This window comes from Salmo trutta, chromosome 29, assembly GCF_901001165.1.
Source record: "Salmo trutta chromosome 29, fSalTru1.1, whole genome shotgun sequence".
NCBI classification, from domain to species: Eukaryota; Metazoa; Chordata; class Actinopteri; order Salmoniformes; family Salmonidae; genus Salmo; species Salmo trutta.
The window spans coordinates 38,882,085-38,901,092 of record NC_042985.1 but is presented as its reverse complement, the minus strand read 5'-3'; the positions used below and the strand labels follow the sequence as shown (position 1 = coordinate 38,901,092).

General features: G+C 43.6%; 1 protein-coding gene across 2 annotated transcripts in view; it reads left to right on the top strand.

The window, feature by feature from the left end:
* Positions 1 to 792: 792 nt before the first annotated feature.
* LOC115167589 (LARGE xylosyl- and glucuronyltransferase 2) overlaps positions 793 to 19,008 on the top strand; it is a 238,894-nt gene continuing 220,678 nt past the window's right edge. Inside the window, exon 1 of one of the 2 annotated variants that reach the window (XM_029722163.1) lies at positions 793 to 1,021. The gene's annotated coding sequence lies outside the window, so the exon portion shown is untranslated. Of the gene's footprint in view, positions 1,030 to 19,008 lie in introns of both variants that reach the window. The other variant, XM_029722161.1, reaches the window with a different exon arrangement.

Here is a 19,008-nt window from a genome sequence, read left to right as displayed (position 1 = left end):
AATTAGCATAATAATGATGACTCTAAAGTGCAGGAAAAAGCTATATCATTTGTTTGGAAAATGCAACATTCTCCAACTTCAGGGCGGGTGGCCTACTGCCCTCCAGCCACCCTCAAGTACTTTGTGCCCCCTCAGATTGTTGGGGTGCATGACACCTCTGTATGTGATCATATACAAATGTAAGCAAGGTTTGAAATGATTATGTTTTAGTCAAGTATCATATCTGTTTGTGCTTCTTGTGATCAATTTGCAGTCCACAAATTATTTTTCATTATGTTCAGGCAGCGGCCCCCTGACCATCTTTTCCGAATTAATGATCCCTACCCTAGCCCCTGTGGAGATTTCAGAGGATTTGGCAAGTGTAAACAACATGATGAAACTTACACCTAGCCCACGGTGATGCGTCAGTTAGCAAGTGGAGCTAAATACCATATTGCTTACACCTTTCAAACCCTTTCTTATCTCCACAAATGCATACGGTATAGTAGGGTCTAGGGCAGGGGTGTCAAACTCATCCCATGGAGGGCCTAGTGTCTGCAAGTTCTAGTTTTTTCCTTACTAATTAATTAGTGACCTTCATTTATCAATCAAGGACAAGGGAGGAGCGAAAACCCGCAGACAATCGTCCCTCCGTGGAATTAGTTTGACACCTGTGGTCTATTTGGGATTGGGCCATAATGTCTATTGAATTTGCGAACACTAGAGGTTGTAATGTACTCGCAAATATCCTCCTCTCTCTCTCTCTCTCTCTCTCAGGGCGCAAGTGAGTGAAAGGCTCGCGGTGCGATGATAGTCACTGGTTGAAAGCGAACAGCTGTCTTCCCGTACCCACTGTGCATCGATGTCGACGGATGGAACAGGTATAGAAGTTATAGGGACCAATAATAGGGGATTCGATAAACCCAATCAATGATCACAGCGATCGATCGGTCAATTCCCGCCAAGGGGATAGTCCCGCCAAGGAAGATACGTCAACGCATATCCATCGCAACAGTTCTGTCATCTGAGGATAGCGCAAGAGGTATGCAGGTTAGTGATATGATTCTGAGGTAGCCTATTCGCTAGCAAATGATGAAGCGCAGTGTAATTGACGAGAATGTTCTGATGGTTGCACTCTTGCATAGAAAACTTTGAGAGACGTTTTTGTATGAACAACTAGATGATACGTACGTTACCTAAAATAACCTCATACTGTAGTTTAGGTAGGCTAACCTATAGAATCAACAACTCTAGCATAATCCAGAGCAATCCATAGAGTTGGAGCACATGGGAATTGAAAAGAGACATTTTGACTCATTTTATACTGTGCAAATAATTGTAGGCTGTGACTTGTTTGAAGCTTTCTCTGTGTTTCTATAGGCCTATGCTATAGAAGCTGTTCATATTATTGGATTGCAGAGTCAGAGATCTACCAGAATAATACATCCTTATGTAGTAGATATAGAAGAGTTGGGGAAGGTGATACAATATAAATACATACTTAATAAGGAACAGTCATAGGCTTATTATTGTGCCTTACATCCCTGACCCCTTCCTGAACCTTAAAGCAGATTTGGCTCCTTTTTGGTTCCCTTCTCTCCTACTCTTCCTCTCTTCCACTTGTACATTGTTATGTGGATTTGTGGCTGGGCCCTAAACCGCACAATCTCTGTCTTTACCCATTTCAACACTGGTCAACAAGGAGAGATAGAGAGAGAGGTGAGCTGGGTTCAGAAATGTCATTATTTGTTGTGTTGAGGTGTGTGTGTGTGTGTTTTGCTTGTTTGTGTGTGTTTTGTTTGTTTGTGTGTGTGTGTGTGTGTGTGTGTGTGTGTGTGTGTGTGTGTGTGTGTGTGTGTATTGGACATAAGCCAGTGTAGATATTAGTTTAGAGTCCTGCTGAACCAATGTCACCCATTCTGTTTGTCATTACCGCGTATATAAAGCACCCCCAGGCTCTTTTTAGATGATCACCACAGTCACTACCTGCTGCAATACTTCTACTGTTATTCCTGGAATGAATACCAACTGCCTTGCTGGAAAGGGTTTAGGCAGATATGATATAAAAAAATGTTTTAAAAAATGGGCCAAAGATTACACAAGGGAAAAATCTAATCTAGTTACTTTGTTTCCCCAATTATTAAAAAAAACACTGTTTGTTCCTGTGTGGCTGTGAGTTATATCAGCTGTGTGTGAGAAGGGCGGGGGCTGTGATGGGGTGGTAATGACATTTCAAGTTGAGCTATGGTTGTGGGTCTGAGAAAGTAGTTCATTTAAGGATCAAGGATATCATTTTTTGATTGGGGGGGGGGGGGGTTGTTTTGCTGGACCTCAGTGTTTTTATGATGTCTTAGTCCTGCGGTCTCCAAGGGGTCTCTGATGATCAGAGGGAAGTCATCACTCTTCTTTACTGACAGACATGAGAATAATTGACTTTCTCATCTCTCTCTAAGTGTCCCAGAGTGGGCAGATTTACTTTCTGTCTCTGACTGCACACACACACACACAGATTTGAGTGTGCGGTTTGTCTGTGTGTATCCCCTCTCTCTCTGCCATAGCCATCACTGATTATGACCCCTGGTCACCTTAACCCTAGCTCCCTCGCTTGTCTGTCAGATGGAGAACACACACATACAGGTAACTGCCAAAATAAAGAAAACATCAATATAAAGTGTCTTAATAGGGCGTTTGGCCACGACAAGCCAGAACGGCTTCAGTGCACCTTAGCGTAGATTCTACAAGTGTCTGGGACTCTATTGGAGGGATGCGACACTATTATTTCACAAGAAATTCCATCATTTGGTGTTTTGTTGATGGTGGTGGAAAACGCCGTCTCAGGCGCTGCTCTAGAGTCTCCCATAAGTGTTCAATTGGGTTAAGATCTGCTGACAGATGGCCATGGCATATGGTTTACATCATTTTCATGCTAATCAAATTATTCAGTGACGACTCAAGCCCTGTGGATGGGGGCATTGTCATCATATGGGGACATAGCCATGGTAGCCAAAATAATCGCCTGCCCAGAATTTGTATACATGACCCTAAGCATGATGGGATATGAATTGCTTAATGAACTCATTAACCACACCTGCGTGGAAACACCTGCTTTCAATACACTTTGTATCCCTCATTTACTCAAGTGTTTCCATTGTTTTGGCAGCTACCTGTATGCAGCACTGTATAGACAGGTTGAATGTTTGGCAACAAAACCGATGCGTGAGCAACTATGGGGCAAAACAGACGGGGTTTGCTTAGATTGAGAACATGTAGACTATTTTGTCTCAATGTTTATTGAAAACATATATATATTTGCACATTGAGCACTTGTGGTCTCTCAAATATATTGTTACAGTTGTTGGTTAGCCAGCTTGCGAATTTTAGCCATATTAGCATAGACATGACATCAGTCAAAGCAAGACATTGTATCAATAACAAGATGCAGTACAACGAGCTGAAATGAGCCACCTACGATTCCCCACCAGGCAGCTTCATGTCATTGTTGCTAGCTATCTGACCATTCAGTATCATAACAACCCATGCCTTCTTGTCACATCGATGTGCACACATCATTTTCATGATGTTGTCAGCCAACCTGTCTATAAAATCCAAGCCTAATCTAATGTATTATTCAACTCGAGGAAGAATCTAAATGCCCAGACAGAAAATTAATTCTGTGAAGTTCCTTCATATACTGTACATTGTATCCATAACACATTTAATGTATTTTGCATGCTGTGCATTAGGATTGATTATCACAATTTTTAATGGAGCTCTCATCATTACAACACAATTAAAGGGCCAGATTTGTCATTAAAACAGTCACAGGGGCCTCAAAGGGTACAGGCACATACATTGCATCCGGAAAGTATTCAGACCCCTTGACTTTATCCACATTCAGGTACGTTATAGCATTATTCTAAAATTGATTTTCTACATCAATCTACACACAATACCCCATAATGACAATGCGAAAACAGGTTTTTCGAAATGTTTGCACATTTATTAAAAATGTAAAACAGTAATACCTTATTTACATAAGTATTCAGACCCTTTGCTATGAGACTCGAAATTAAGCTTAGGTGTATCCTGTTTCCACTGGTCATCCTTGAGATGTTTCTACAACTTGAATGGAGTCCACCTGCAGTAAATTAAATTGATTGGACATTATTTGGAAAGGCGCACACACCTGTCTATATAGGGTCCCACAGTTAACAGTGGATGTCAGAGCAAAAACCAAGCCATGAGGTCAAAGGAATTGTCTGTAGAGCTCGAGACAGGATTGTGTCGAGGCACAGATCTGGGGAAGGGTACCAAAAAATGTCTGCAGCCATCGTTCTTAAATGGAAGAAGTTTGGAACCACCAAGACTCTTCCTAGAGCTGGCTGGTCAGCCAAACTGAGCAAATTGGGGGAGAAGGGGCCTTGGTCAGGGAGGTGACCAAGAACCCAATGGTAACTATGGCACATGACAGCCTGCTTGGAGTTTGCCAAAAGGCACCTAAAGGACAGACCATGAGAAACAAGATTGTCTAGTTTGATGAGACCAAGATTGAACTCTTTGGCCTGAATGACAACCGTCACATCTGGAGGAAACCTGGCACCATTCCTACGGTGAAGCTTGGTGGTGGCAGCATCATGCTGTGGGGTTGTTTTCAGAGGCAGGGACTGGGAGACTAGTCAGTATCAAGAGAAAGATGAAAGGAGCAATGTTCAGAAAAACCTGCTCCAGAGCATTCACCTTCCAACAGGACAATGACCCTAAGCGCACAGCCAGGACAATGACCCTAAGCACACAGCCAGGACAATGACCCTAAGCACACAGCCAGGACAATGACCCTAAGCACACAGCCAGGACAATGACCCTAGCACACAGCCAGGACAACGCAGGAGTGTCTTCGGGACAAGTCTCAATGTGGCCCAGCCAGAGCCCGGATTTGAACCCGATCGAACATCTGGTGAGACCTGAAAATGGCTGTGCAGCGACGCTCCCCATCCAACCTGAAGGTGCCTGAGAGGATCTACAGAGAAGAATGGGAAAAACTCCCCAAATACATGTGTGCCAAGTTTGTAGCGTCACACCCAAGAAGACTCGAGGCTGTAATCGCTGCCAAAGGTGCTTCACTGGGTAAAGGGTCTGAATACTTATGTAAATGTCATTACATTTTTTTTTTTTACTATTTGCAAATATTTAAAAAAAACATTTTTTTTGCATTATGGGTATTGTGTGTAGATTGAAGAGGGAAAAAACTATTTAATCCATTTTAGAATAAGGCTGTATGTAACAAAATGTGGAAAAAGTCAAGGGGACTGAATACTTTCAGAATGTACTGTACAGTATATGCACGAACGCACACTTAAGGCATCAGCATGCTTCAGTTCAGCTGGCGCCTAGCCGGACTCGGCTTAATAGACCCCCCCCCCCCCACACACACACACCCCATAATGTGTGACACCATGGCACACCCCTCCCCCAACTCGTTAACACACTGGCACCATCTGCTAAATTAACGGAGGTGTGAACTCATCCAAGATCCCCCCCAGTTTCTCTTCTCATCCAAGATCCCCTCTTTTCCAGACCTCTGCTGTGGTTAGTTTTGGGCGATATGGGCAAAAATCCATATCTCCATATACACTGCTCAAAAAAATAAAGGGAACACTAAAATAACACATCCTAGATCTGAATGAATGAAATAATCTTATTAAATACTTTTATCTTTACATAGTTGAATGTGCTGACAACAAAGCCACACAAAAATAATCAATGGAAATCCAATTTATCAACCCATGGAGGTCTGGATTTGGAGTCACACTCAAAATTAAAGTGGAAAACCACACTACAGGCTGATCCAACTTTGATTTAATGTCCTTAAAACAAGACAAAATGAGGCTCAGTAGTGTGTGTGGCCTCCACGTGCCTGTATGACCTCCCTACAACGCCTGGGCATGCACCTGATGAGGTGGCGGATGGTCTCCTGAGGGATCTCCTCCCAGACCTGGACTAAAGCATCCGCCAACTCCTGGACAGTCTGTGGTGCAACGTGGCGTTGGTGGATGGAGCGAGACATGATATCCCAGATGTGCTCAATTGGATTCAGGTCTGGGGAACGGGCGGGTCAGTCCCTAGCATCAATGCCTTCCTCTTGCAGGAACTGCTGACACACTCCAGCCACATGAGGTCTAGCATTGTCTTGCATTAGGAGGAACCCAGGGCCAACCGCACCAGCATATGGTCTCACAAGGTGTCTGAGGATCTCATCTCGGTACCTACTGGCAGTCAGGCTACCTCTGGCGAGCACATGGAGGGCTGTGCGGCACCCCAAAGAAATGCCACCCCACACCATGACTGACCCACCGCCAAACCGGTCATGCTGGAGGATGTTGCAGGCAGCAGAACGTTCTCCACGGCGTCTCCAGACTGTCAACGTCTGTCACAAGTGCTCAGTGTGAACCTGCTTTCATCTGTGAAGAGCACAGGGCGCCAGTGGTGAATTTGCCAATCTTGGTGTTCTCTGGCAAATGCCAAACGTCCTGCACGGTGTTGGGCTGTAAGCACAACCCCCACCTGTGGACGTCGGGCCCTCATACCACCCTCATGGAGTCTGTTTCTGACCGTTTGAGCAGACACATGCACATTTGTGGCCTGCTGGAGGTCATTTTGCAGGGCTCTGGCAGTGCTCCTCCTGCTCCTCCTTGCACAAAGGCGGAGGTAGCGGTCCTGCTGCTGGGTTGTTGCCCTCCTACGGCCTCCTCCACATCTCCTGATGTACTGGCCTGTCTCCTGGTAGCGCCTCCATGCTCTGGACACTACGCTGACAGACACAGCAAACCTTCTTGCCACAGCTCGCATTGATGTGCCGTCCTGGATGAGCTGCACTACCTGAGCCACTTGTGTGGGTTGTAGACTCCGTCTCATGCTACCACTAGAGTGAAAGCACCGCCAGCATTCAAAAGTGACCAAAACATCAGCCAGGAAGCATAGGAACTGAGAAGTAGTCTGTGGTCACCACCTGCAGAACCACTCCTTTATTGGGGGTGTCTTGCTAATTGCCTATAATTTCCACCTGTTGTCTATTCCATTTGCACAACAGCATGTGAAATTTATTGTCAATCAGTGTTGCTTCCTAAGTGGACAGTTTGATTTCACAGAAGTGTGATTGACTTGGAGTTACATTGTGTGTTGTTTAAGTGTTCCCTTTATTTTTTTGAGCAGTATATATTTTCAAAGAAGCTTGGATCATCATTATTTGGACCGTATAGGTTAATAAGCCATATCTGTTTATTGTCCAATAACATATTTAAAATAATTAATCTACCTTGATGATCTGGTTGGACAATTTGCGCATTTGGATCACAATTACTGTTAATTAATATCATCACCCCTTTTGAATTTCTTTGCCCATGGGAGAAATACCCCCCCCCCCCCCCCCCCCCCCCCCCCAAGTCCCTTTTCCACAACTTCATCTAGAATTGTTGAATGAGTTTCCTGTAAACAATAGATATTATATTCCTTCTCTTTTAGCCAGGTAAATATTGATTTTCTTTTCTTATTATCTGCTAAGCCATTACAATTATAACTGGCTATACTTATTTCACCACTTACCATAATGACAATTTCAATTCTATTTATCAAAATATGTGTTTGTAAACATACCATTAAAAAGTAACATGATGATTGAGTGTCTGTATAGCTGTACCATGATATTTGCATTGCTACTAAGTAAACCTCCAATTGGTCCCCTTTATTCCACCCACTAAAAGCCCTCCTCATCCCGAGTTGGGTTGTCATCCCAATGCCCGGCAGACCCCCCCGGATCCCATGGCCCCGGAGAGACTGGGACCCATTTTTTCGAAAAGAGCACACAGTGCCACCCACAGAACAGAAGCAGATCAACCGCCAAATGCATTTCTATTGCCCTCACCTCGACTTGTATTATATATAATTAGCTATTAATATTTGTAGTAATGTAGGCAATTTATGCAAAGGATTTTTACCTCTCACCAGTCTCGCCATTACCATAATTACATTATGGCAAGCAATTATTATATTAGCAAACAATTACTGTGAATCATCCTATATTGTCCCTAACATATTTTACTCCCTCGCAACAGTTGTGGGATACACACACACCCACACACTCATACACACACTACCCCTTTCCCCCACAACAACCATAGACTCAGATTCTCAACAGTTGCACCATCCCAGAGCCCAACTCAAAGGTCTTGATTTACGAATGCATATACAGTTGCAGCTGTATGAGAAGGCCTGCAAAACTGCGCAAAGAAATGGGGAGATTTGATGAACCATTGTCACGTCCTAGATGATGGAGGTCAGATATACCTCCTTCCCCTGAAACACCCACTACATGGTCCCCCGTAGTGACTATATTCTCAAGCATCTCCGTGCAGTCAGACCTTTGATTTTGTGCCACCAGGGCCACAATAATATGCCCCCTTTCTGAATGTCCGAGTGTGACCCTCCCTCCCCGTGGGTTACTGCAGCTAGTGTTGCCAGCACTGCCACTGCCTGGGTGGGGGCACCCCACCGGAATCCCCACCGGCTAGGTACAAGGTCGTCAAGGTTCTCATTAGCAGCTTTGAGAATATCCTTGTATATTATGCTCTCCCATCAGGGGGCTTTGGCTTTGCAGGACCAACCCTGCCAAGCAGGTTCAGAATCTTGAGGGGGCAGTGCTGCTCTAGAAGGTCTCTGACCGCATTTTGGCTGCATACAGGCTGCTTACAGCAGGCCCATAAAACAGATAGGTACTTCTCCTTAGTATCTGGGTCGTTCAGGTGGTTGTCTAGGGTATAGGGTTATGGACCGTTCCATCAATATAGGACCATAAATAATAAATTAGGTGTATAATTTATTTTAAAAATGTAGTTACCCGTGATAGGACAATAAATAAATTAGATGTATTATGTATTTTAAAACACTGTTCCAGCATGATAGGGACAATAAATAAATAAGTATATCATTATAAAAGTATATCCCTCATCTGCACAAAAAGCTCTCACCACCCCTGCTCACAGAAATACATTGGTTCTGGGATATGCAACCATTTCCTTTCTCACTCAACGCCACACTTTCCCAAACACCATAAAACACACACCACACCATCCATCCACACATACTGTGCCTTCTGTTTACTGCGTTTTTATCTCCACCATGTTGAATTAGTGCTTTTGTGTTCCAATTAGTTATATTTGAAGATGGATAGAAAAGCTATATTTTAGGGTTCTAATATTACAATCTATAACAGGGCTAGAATTGTGTGTTTCATTATTTGCCTCTTTGAGAATTGTTTTAATAGCCATGGAGTAGTCTTTGTGTCTCTGAACAATGTACAGTTTATCGACCACGAGAGCTACGCGTTTCCCTTTCAATCTATTTTCCTTGAAAATTGGATACAGAACTTTACGCCGTTCTGCAATTTCCTTCGGGAACTGGTCATTCATGCCTATTTTTGTGCCAGCAAGTCTTTTACCCAGTCTTTTAACCATTATTTTATCTTTAAAGAAAGCAAATTTGGCAACGATTGGGTGTTCATACCTCTGCACTCTCTGTCCGAAGCGGTGTACACGTTCGAGTAGGATTTTGTCGATAGCTTCGCATGGGATCTGAAGAGCTGTAAGGAGTTACTCTCTAAATACAGACTCAGGAACATCTCCTTTCTCTTGGATACTTGTAAGTACCAGATTCTCTCTCATGGATCTAATCTGTACGTCAAGTAAGGCTTCTCTCAGAACGATGTTCTCCTTTTTAAGTTCATTAACTTCGATTTCAATCTTATTGACTGTCCCTTTTAGCTTGTTTTTGTCTTTCTCCAATGTCGCAGCTTTTTCGTCACTCATCTGGAGGCTTGCCTTCAACTCTTTTATATCCTTACTGACTAGTTCAAGTATACCCAGTTTGTCATTTATTGATTTTAACAGATCGGTTTCGGCCTTTACCATTCCCGGTGGTGAAAATATTAAATCGTCTGTGTCTGTAGAAGAGTTTCGTTTTAAAATAGGTTCCCCTGTCTTACTCTCCATGTTTGGATGTTGCTTGTTTTCGTAATATTTGTCGATAAATTTCTCTAGTCTTATGATTTGTTTTGTGGTGTTATCCAGTTTGAAGGTTATTACCTACCAGATTGTGTAGTGCTAATATTTAGTCTAACTTAAAGAAATTGAATATTACATTTTTATCTTGAGGTGGTCTACATAGCTGTGTTCAGTCCGCCATCTTGGGTTAGTGTTTCTGTATTGTTTTAGTGATTCACCATAGTGAAGGTGTAAACTAAGGTTTTCTGGGTCTCTATGTTTTTGGTTGGACAGGTTTCTCAATTTCTTTCTTAGGTTTTTGCATTCTTCATCAAACCATTTGTCATTGTTGTTCATTTTCTTCGGTTTTCTGTTTGACATTTTTAGATTTGATGGGGAAGCTGAGAGGTCAAATATATTGTTAAGATTTTCTACTGCCAAGTTTACACCTTCACTATTACAGAGGAATGTTTTGTCCAGGAAGTTGTCTAAAAGGGATTGAATTTGTTGTTGCCTAATTGTTTTTTGGTAGGTTTCCACACTACATTCTTTCCATTATTAGCATTTCTTAATATTATTCAGTTCCTTTGGCTTTGATGTCTCATGATTGAGTATTGCTCTGTTCAAGTAGACGGTGATTTTGCTGTGATCTGATAGGGTGTCAGTGGGCTGACTGTGAACCCTCTGAAAGACTCTGGGTTGAGGTCAATGATCAAGTAGTCTACAGTACTACTGCCAAGAGATGAGCTATAGGTGAACCTACCATAGGAGTCCCCTCGAAGCCTACCATTGACTATGTACATACCCAGCGTGCGACAGAGCTGCAGGAGTTGTGACCCGTTTTTGTTGGTTATGTTGTCATAGTTGTGCCTAGGGGGGAAAATGGGGGAGGGAATGCTGTCACCTCCAGGCAGGTGTTTGTCCCCCTGTGTGCTGAGGGTATCAGGTTGGCTATCAGGGTGGCTGACCGGATCGGTGCTCGGGGGGGGGGGGGGGGGGGTGAGATCTCCTGGGCTTGGGGTTCTTCATCTGTCTGTCCTGCTGTGACGTCGACACAATGATTAGGGTCTGGGGTGGACTGTTACGCTATGGTGTCGAGACTTTTGTTGGGAGCTGAGGTGGGCTGTTCTGCTGGCTTCTCTGTGGGGGTGGCCACCTCTCTAGTAGGTTGTTCTCTGTCACACGCCATCTCCCTTACCCTCTCCTCCAGCAGTCTGATCCTCTCCTCTAGTGCTCTGTTCTTCTCCTGCTCCTGCTTTTTATCCTGTTGAAGTTGTCTCACCACAGTCCAGAGTGCAGATATGTCTCTCTCCACCTCCAGCTCCATTTCAATGAGGGAGTAGTACTCAGTGCTGGGAGGTTGACTTTCCGCTTGGGGTTTCTCGTCTGTGGGGTTATATAATGAATAGGTCTGGTCTGACCCGCTCGGGGTGGGGGTACCTTTCTCAAGGGAGAGCTTCTCCTGCTGAGCGAGTTCTTTGATTAGGTGAAAGTCCAGCTGAAACTGTTTGGGGTTGCCCTGTGCTAATACTGTTCCAGACTTAGAGAGATTTATATTAGCCTTCTCAGAGTCCTCGTTGTCTAGTATCCTGAGTTTCCACCCCTTGGTAACAGAGGGGTATGTGCTAATATAGCACTGTGTCATGCCAGGGGATGGTCTGTGTGGAAGATGAGGTTGCTGATGTTCCCATTTTTATGGTAGTCAGCAAAAAGTGTCTCTTTTCATGTCTTATCGTTCTTTACATACACAAGGTACTGTATTTTAATTACCTCTGAACAGCGGGAGGCAGCTTCTAAGGCCTCTCCATTTGGTTGGAGTAGACTGTGTGACTCTCCTGCCATTGCTGGGCTCAAGGACTTTGACACCTCTCACTTGACACGTCAGTGCTAATTGAAGTTGTATGAAGCTTGGTAGCCTTAACTTAGCATTCAGTCCTTATAAAGTATTTTTCTTCTTGGCTTTTGGAAATGAAATATAGCTTCAGACTAAACATTACTCACTCAGTTCCAGGTTGGATGTTTTCAGGTTTCTGTTGTTTTCCAGAGCATTTGCTGTGTAGCTTTGCAATAATAATCTTTGGTAGTTGTAAGCCTTCCAGGTGATTTTGTAATTATGTCCAAAATCAGGTTGTAGGTTTTGAGTTGGAGTGAAGGTTATGTTGTAGAGGGTAGTATCCTGTATATGTCCCTGACAAAAAAAATCCAAGTTTATCTATCTTTTTTTAGGAACACGCTGAAAAATGCAGGAGCTCATCTGCTCATGGCTTCTCTCTCTCTCTCTCTCTATATATATATATATATCTCTCTCTCTCTATATCTCTATCTCTCTCTATATCTCTCTCTCTATATCTCTCTCTCTATATCTCTCTCTCTCTATATATCTCTCTCTATATATATATTTCTCTCTCTCTATATATTTCTCTCTATATATATATTTCTCTCTATCTCTCTCTCTGTCTCTGTCTCTCTCTCTGTGTCTCTCTCTGTCTCTCTGTCTCTCTCTCTGTCTCTCTATCTATCTATCCTAACAAGTGTCTTCACCCACTGAGCACTGACAGACACCTGATGTCCATGGATGTTGAAATTTGGTCTGACCTAATCGTAGATGTCTATATTTCACAAGTTTGGACAGCACAGTAGAGAACAATACAGTTCAGTATGGAGGGTCATGTCAGGATGAGCCTGCAGGAAGGGTACCACATGAGGGAGGAGGATGTCTTCTCTGTAACGCACAGCATTGAGATTGCCTGCAATGACAACAAGCTCAGTCCGATGATGCTGTGACACACCGCCCCAGACTATGACGGACCCTCTACCTCCAAATGTATCCCGCTCCAGAGTACAGGCCTCGGTGTAACGCTCATTCCTTTGACGATAAACGCGAGTCCGACCATCACCCCTGGTGAGACAAAACCAGTGAAGAGCACTTTCGTCAGTGAAGAGAACTTTTTGCCAGTCCTGTCTTGTCCAGCGACAGTGGGTTTGTGCCCATAGGCAACGTTGTTTCCAGTGATATCTGATGAGGACCTGCCTTACAACAGGCCTACAAGCCCTCAGTCCAGCCTCTCTCAGCCTATTGTGGACAGTCTGTGCGTTTCTGGTGTAACTCGGGCAGTTGTTGTTGCCATCCTGTACCTGTCCTGCAGGTGTGATGTTCGGATGTACCGATCCTGTGCAGGTGTTGTTACACATGGTCTGCCACAGCGAGGACAATCAGCTGTTCGTCCTGTCTCCCTGTAGCGCTGTCTTAGTCGTCTCACAGTACAGATATTGCAAATTTATTGCCCTGGCCACATCTGCAGTCCTCATGCCTCCTTGCAGCATGCCTAAGGCACGTTCACGCAGATGAGCAGGGACCCTGGACATCTTTCTTTTGGTGTTTTTCAGAGACTGTAGAAAGGGCCTCTTTTAGTGTCCAAAGTTTTCATAACTGTGACCTTAATTGCCTACAGTCTGTAAGCTGTTAGTGTCTTAACGACCGTTCCACAGGTGCATGTTCATTAATTGTTTATGGCATGGGAAACAGTGTTTAAACCCTTTACAATGAAGATCTGTGAAGTAATTTTAATTTTTACAAATTATCTTTGAATAACACGGTCCTGAAAAAGGGACGTTTCTTTTTTTGCTGAGTTTACTATGTTCTTAGAAAAAAAAGGTTTTAAATTAGTACAGCCACTAGTGAAGTCTATCAAATACTTCTCTCAAAGATGCCCTCTGGTGGTCAAACTAGCACTCACTAGCATTAATGGTACCAGTGGTTGGCAATTCTGCGGCACCATGCAAGCTGTGTCGCAGTGCGCTGCAACTTTTAAAGGACGAACCACTGTAGTACAGATCAGGGAACGTGATTCCATTACCGGATGTAAATCCACTTCACCCACTGTAGTTCAATTACCAAAATAAAACATTTCTAATTCATTGTGTCATGTCATAGCTGACACCCTATTGCAGACATCTTTGAGTCTTAATTCGGAGCAGATATTTAAGAGGTTTTGGATGTGGTCGCATAAAAAAAACTGAGGGACATTTTACCGTATTTCTGTTACCAAATTTAGCATCTGTGTAAATTTAAATTGTTCAACGTTGTCCTGGTGCATAGAGTTTGTTAAACTTTGATATCAATGGTTTTTGTTTGGCATACATTTTAAAGTGAAAAATCTGTTACTGTGGAATCCCCCCCATTAACAATCACCCATATTAGCGAACTTATTTCATTTCAAACGTCACGTTTCTCTATTATAGGCTACTTATCGTAATGAACGATATCAGCAAAGTGCCTGCGGTAAGTGGTCGGTGTCGATCCTGTTTATCGTCCCAGCTCTAGCTGTGGTGGTGTAAAATAAGATTCCTTTCGACGCCGGAATCCCACGAGGAAGCTGTGATTGGCAGAGCTTTTAATTGTAAACGCCTCTATCTGAATAATTCATGCTCATCTAAGTGGAGTGCTAAAATATTAACCGAGCGAGCCGAGCGTTCGCTTTGTCTTTAAAAAAAAATAAAAAAACTGTGACAGTCTGAGAGAATCTCTTGTCTTTTCTTGGTGTGCTTTTTCTTTGCGTCTTGGCTCGTGTCTGTAGGCCTGGCGTGGCTGTGTTTCTGTGGTGGAATTCACTGATATAAAGCTGTCTCTGTCTCTCTCCCTCTGGGTTACACTGTGGCTGTGGTTGGCTCCACTGAGTGATGTTTCTCCTCCACATTCTCACTGGTAACAGTGTTGAGGCCTCCACTCTCCTTGTTCTCTTTTCAAGCCCAGTATAATCAGAGCTGCAAATGAGAATGGATATGGATACAGATACGGAAGGGCCTGGGGCCAACACACCTACTCATTCTTTCTGTGTGTATGTTTGCGATAGAGTGTAAGTATGAATGCATACATTTGTCTGAATGCATTTGTGTGTGTGCGCAACTGTTTTGTGTGTGTATCTGTATAAGTGTTTGTTTCTGTGTAAGTGTGTGTGTGTTTGCAGTGCATCTCCCTAAACAGATTCCACAGTATTGCTCTCCTATCTCCACACCTGGCCCAGGACCGAAATAGATGTGCTGAGCATGTGTGACAGGTCTGATTCGGGGTGTGTGTGCGTGCCTTAAATCATGCCCATGTCGAGTGTATGTGTGTGTCTCCTAATTCAGTAGATAGAGCTGGAAACCCCACGCAAGTGCTGACTTTGAGTGTAGTGTATTAAACTGACTGGCAGCTTGTTGAAAACATGGTAAATTGGTAGTGTGTTTGATTAAGGTGTGCTTGTCAGCCTGCTTGACAAATTAACCCTCTCTGATTTTAAATTATCCTCCGATCCTTTACTTTCTAGTGGCTTTACGTGCCGGGCTTTGTTTCTAAGGCACAGGAAACTCTGAGGTAATAACTTTATAGGAAAGTAAGATTTCAGTCTTTTTAATATATGGTGGTCCAAAGGTTTAAGAAAAAAACATGTTTTCAGATGTCCCTCTTAAATCCTAAAGTCATGTAAGGACATGTTCTGAGGTCCACCAGTAATTTACCTTTTGCTAACAGAGGGAAGACAAAAGGGAAGACAAAAAAAAATCCGATCTTTGCCCCTATATGCCCCCGAAGTCCGATCTTTGCCCCCATATGCAGTTGCAAACCGTAGTATGGCTTTTTTTATGGCGGTTTTGGAGCAGCGGCTTCTTCCTTGCTGAGCGGCCTTTCAGGTTATGTCGATATAGGACTTGTTTTACTGTGGATATAGAATATTTTGTACCCATTTCCTCCAGCATCTTCACAAGGTCCTTTGTTGTTGTTCTGGGATTGATTTGCACTTTTCGCACCAAAGTAAGTTCATCTCTAGGAGACAGAACGAGTCTCCTTCCTGAGCGGTATGACAGCTGCGTGGTCCCATGGTGTTTATACTTGCATACTATTGTTTGTACAGAACGTGGTACCTTCAGGCATTTGGAAATTGCTCCCAAGGATGAACCAGACTTGAGAAGGTCTACAATTTTTTTTCTGAGGTCTTGGCTGATTTATTTAGATTTTCCCATGGTGTCAAGCAAAGAGACACTGAATTTGAAGGTAGGCCTTGAAATACATCCACGGGTACACCTCCAATTGACTCAAATTATGTCAATTAGCCTATCAGAAGCTTCTAAAGCCATGACATCATTTTCTGGAATTTTCCAAGTTTTTTAAAGGCACAGTCAACTTCGTGTATGTAAACTGCTGACCCACTGGAATTGTGATACAGTGAATTATAAGTGAAATAATCTGTCTGTAAACAATTGTTGGAAAACTTAGATGACCTAACCGACTTGCCAAAACTATAGTTTTTTTAACAAGAAATTTGTGGAGTGGTTGAAAAATGAGTTTTAATGACTCCAATCTAAGTGTTCGCAAACTTCCGACTTCAACTGTAGCTGTCCCGTTAGCAACAGGGAAACACACATCACTGTCAGGATCTAGGAACCTGTGGAAAGTAGACAGGATCAGTGCCGTACATTGTAATCATAATAATATATGAAGAGTAAGGGGACCAGCACCAATCTCTGGGGGACACCCTGTGTTATTGTAATGCGATTGGCGTCCAAAAGGGTTTTCCAAATGGTATGGCGGGACCAACGAATGGGTCATGGCTACAGGATAGTGTTCTGACCATATTGCAGGGTTGGGATCAAGTCCATTTTTTTATTTTATTTCAATCGATTGGGGAAGTGAACTTTAATGAAATTCATAGAGAAATAGTCCTAGATTAACGATACACAACTCTCAGAGCAGCAGCCAAGAAGTCTCCTGGACCAGTTTAGAATGAACAGTGTTTCAGGTTTGATGTTGAAGTAGTAAATATTATAAATAGTAAAACATTTCAGTGCTAAGGTATGAGGAGTAAACAAAGGAGTAAACATTCTCAACACAGTCTCCCCCTGGCTTCCTGCAGTCCATCAGTGGAACAGCTTTTTAATCAACAGCAGCTCGCTTGTGCTGCATTTATCTGCAAGCCTGCTGACTAATTGTCCTGCCCAAATAGCCATGCCACTAATATTGGAGAAAGATAAATATTTATAGGAGAAAGATAAATATTTATTTTGTGTATTTGCTGAATTTGACCACCCTCCAGCCAGAATATCAATATGATATAAGTCCGTGTGTGTGCGTGCGTCTGTGCAATTGTGCTCCAAGTGACTCTGTAAATGGACACTTATCTTTTGCACGTTGAGTCAGACATTATGTGCTAACCTAAAATGTCCGCCAACCTAAAATGACCAGTAGCATGGCAATGAACCACGTCTGTTGTGTGTTACCATGGCATCACCATCTGTGCTTTTTCCACTGGCCACCTGGAGCAACAGGACACCCGTCCTGATACCAGCACACAAGCTGTGGTTCTGTGTGTATTTCTCAGAATGTTATTGTGACCGTGTGACAGATGAAGGGTCACTGTGAGGAGCCCACACTGCTGCCTTCTCACTCCTCCTCAACACACCGAAAGGTGCCAAGCTGCCAGACAACCATGCCAGCCTACCCCTGCCAGTGTTAAAATGCCGACTTGGCTATGCCAACCTAACCATGCCAGTGTGACTTTACCAGCCAACTCTTGGTGGTTTACCGGTGTGTGTGTGTGTGTGTGTGTGTGTGTGTGTGTGTGTGTGCGCGCGCTAGCTATTGCCAGGGCTTATCTGCCACCCCAGCCCTCTCTGACTGTATGAGCTTCCCTGTGTGTGCGTGTCATGTCCCGTGAGCAGCATTTCTCTGACGCTGTAGAGATTGACAGAGCATTAACGTCCCGATCGACACTGTCACTCTTCCTCATGGGAATAAGACTCATGGGACACATGCACTAGACTGTCAGTGCTTTAATGCTTCCTGTAATGACTGCAGACGACACAAATTAGCCACGCCAGAGACACAGCGCCTCCGATGCCATGTGTTACATATAAATGTACATGTATATCCGAGAGATCTGCTCTGTGCTACTGGGCTACAGAACCCTTGAGACTGCCTGGAAATCTTGAGGGTGCTCATAAAACCCGAACCTAATCGAGGATCTGACCCAATTGTAAGCCATTTTTAGTTTTCGGTTTCCGAGATTAATCTGAGCTATGCTGTCAGAGTGAGGGGTTTATCCAGAAGCTGCTTGTTTGTTAGTTGTCCAAACTATTTAGCGTGTTTGATTAGTTCTTTGTTGCTTTTTGTCCTTTAAAACAAACACATGGTCATTGGTAAATCCCGATGATGTGTAGTTTTCAATCCAGATGGCGTACACTACAGTGTAGTGTAGTGCTGTGAGCACTGTGTTGAGTGGTCCATCCAGATGATGTGTTGTGTGTTTGTCTCACCCCAGCCGGGCCCTAGCTCAGGTTAATTATCTGCGTGCTTCCGAGGTGAATGGCCGGCGGACATTTTGAACGACAGTGTCTTACTCCTGGCCTAAAATGGCCTTTCGGGGAGTGAGAGGAGATAATTATTTTATGAGTCCCTGGATGACTTTCTGCTTTCTGCTGCAGTAATCTCCCCCACAAAGGCACATCTCTTTTTCCACTGTCTCGTTCTACAAATACACCTCTCTTTTTGGTGGAGAATTTTCTCTCACCAGCATTTCCTCTTGTGTTTTATATCTCATCGTCTCTCACAAAAACTCTTGTCCATGTTTCTTTCACAGGTAGACACCATAGCTCCAACTAGGTTTAATCAGCTGTCCATGTTTCAGTTTATCCATTCTTGCCTTCACCATCATCGGCCCAGGGCTTATTCTGCTGCGCTGGGCTTATTCTGCTCTGCCGGGCATATCTTCTCCCCATTGCCATGGTCATGCCAGCAGAATCCAACCACTGAATCCAACCATATGGGCACTGATCTATGACGCACCAAACACTCCATAGCTCCAAATGGCCCTACACCAAGGTACTGTGCTCCTACCATCTGGTCTATGAGGCACCAAACATGCATAGCTCTATACCCATTAAACATGCCCACATGCGGGCTAAAATATTGACCCCCATCTAGGCTGCCAACATTTGGCCAAACCGCCTTTGCTCATCATCTCCA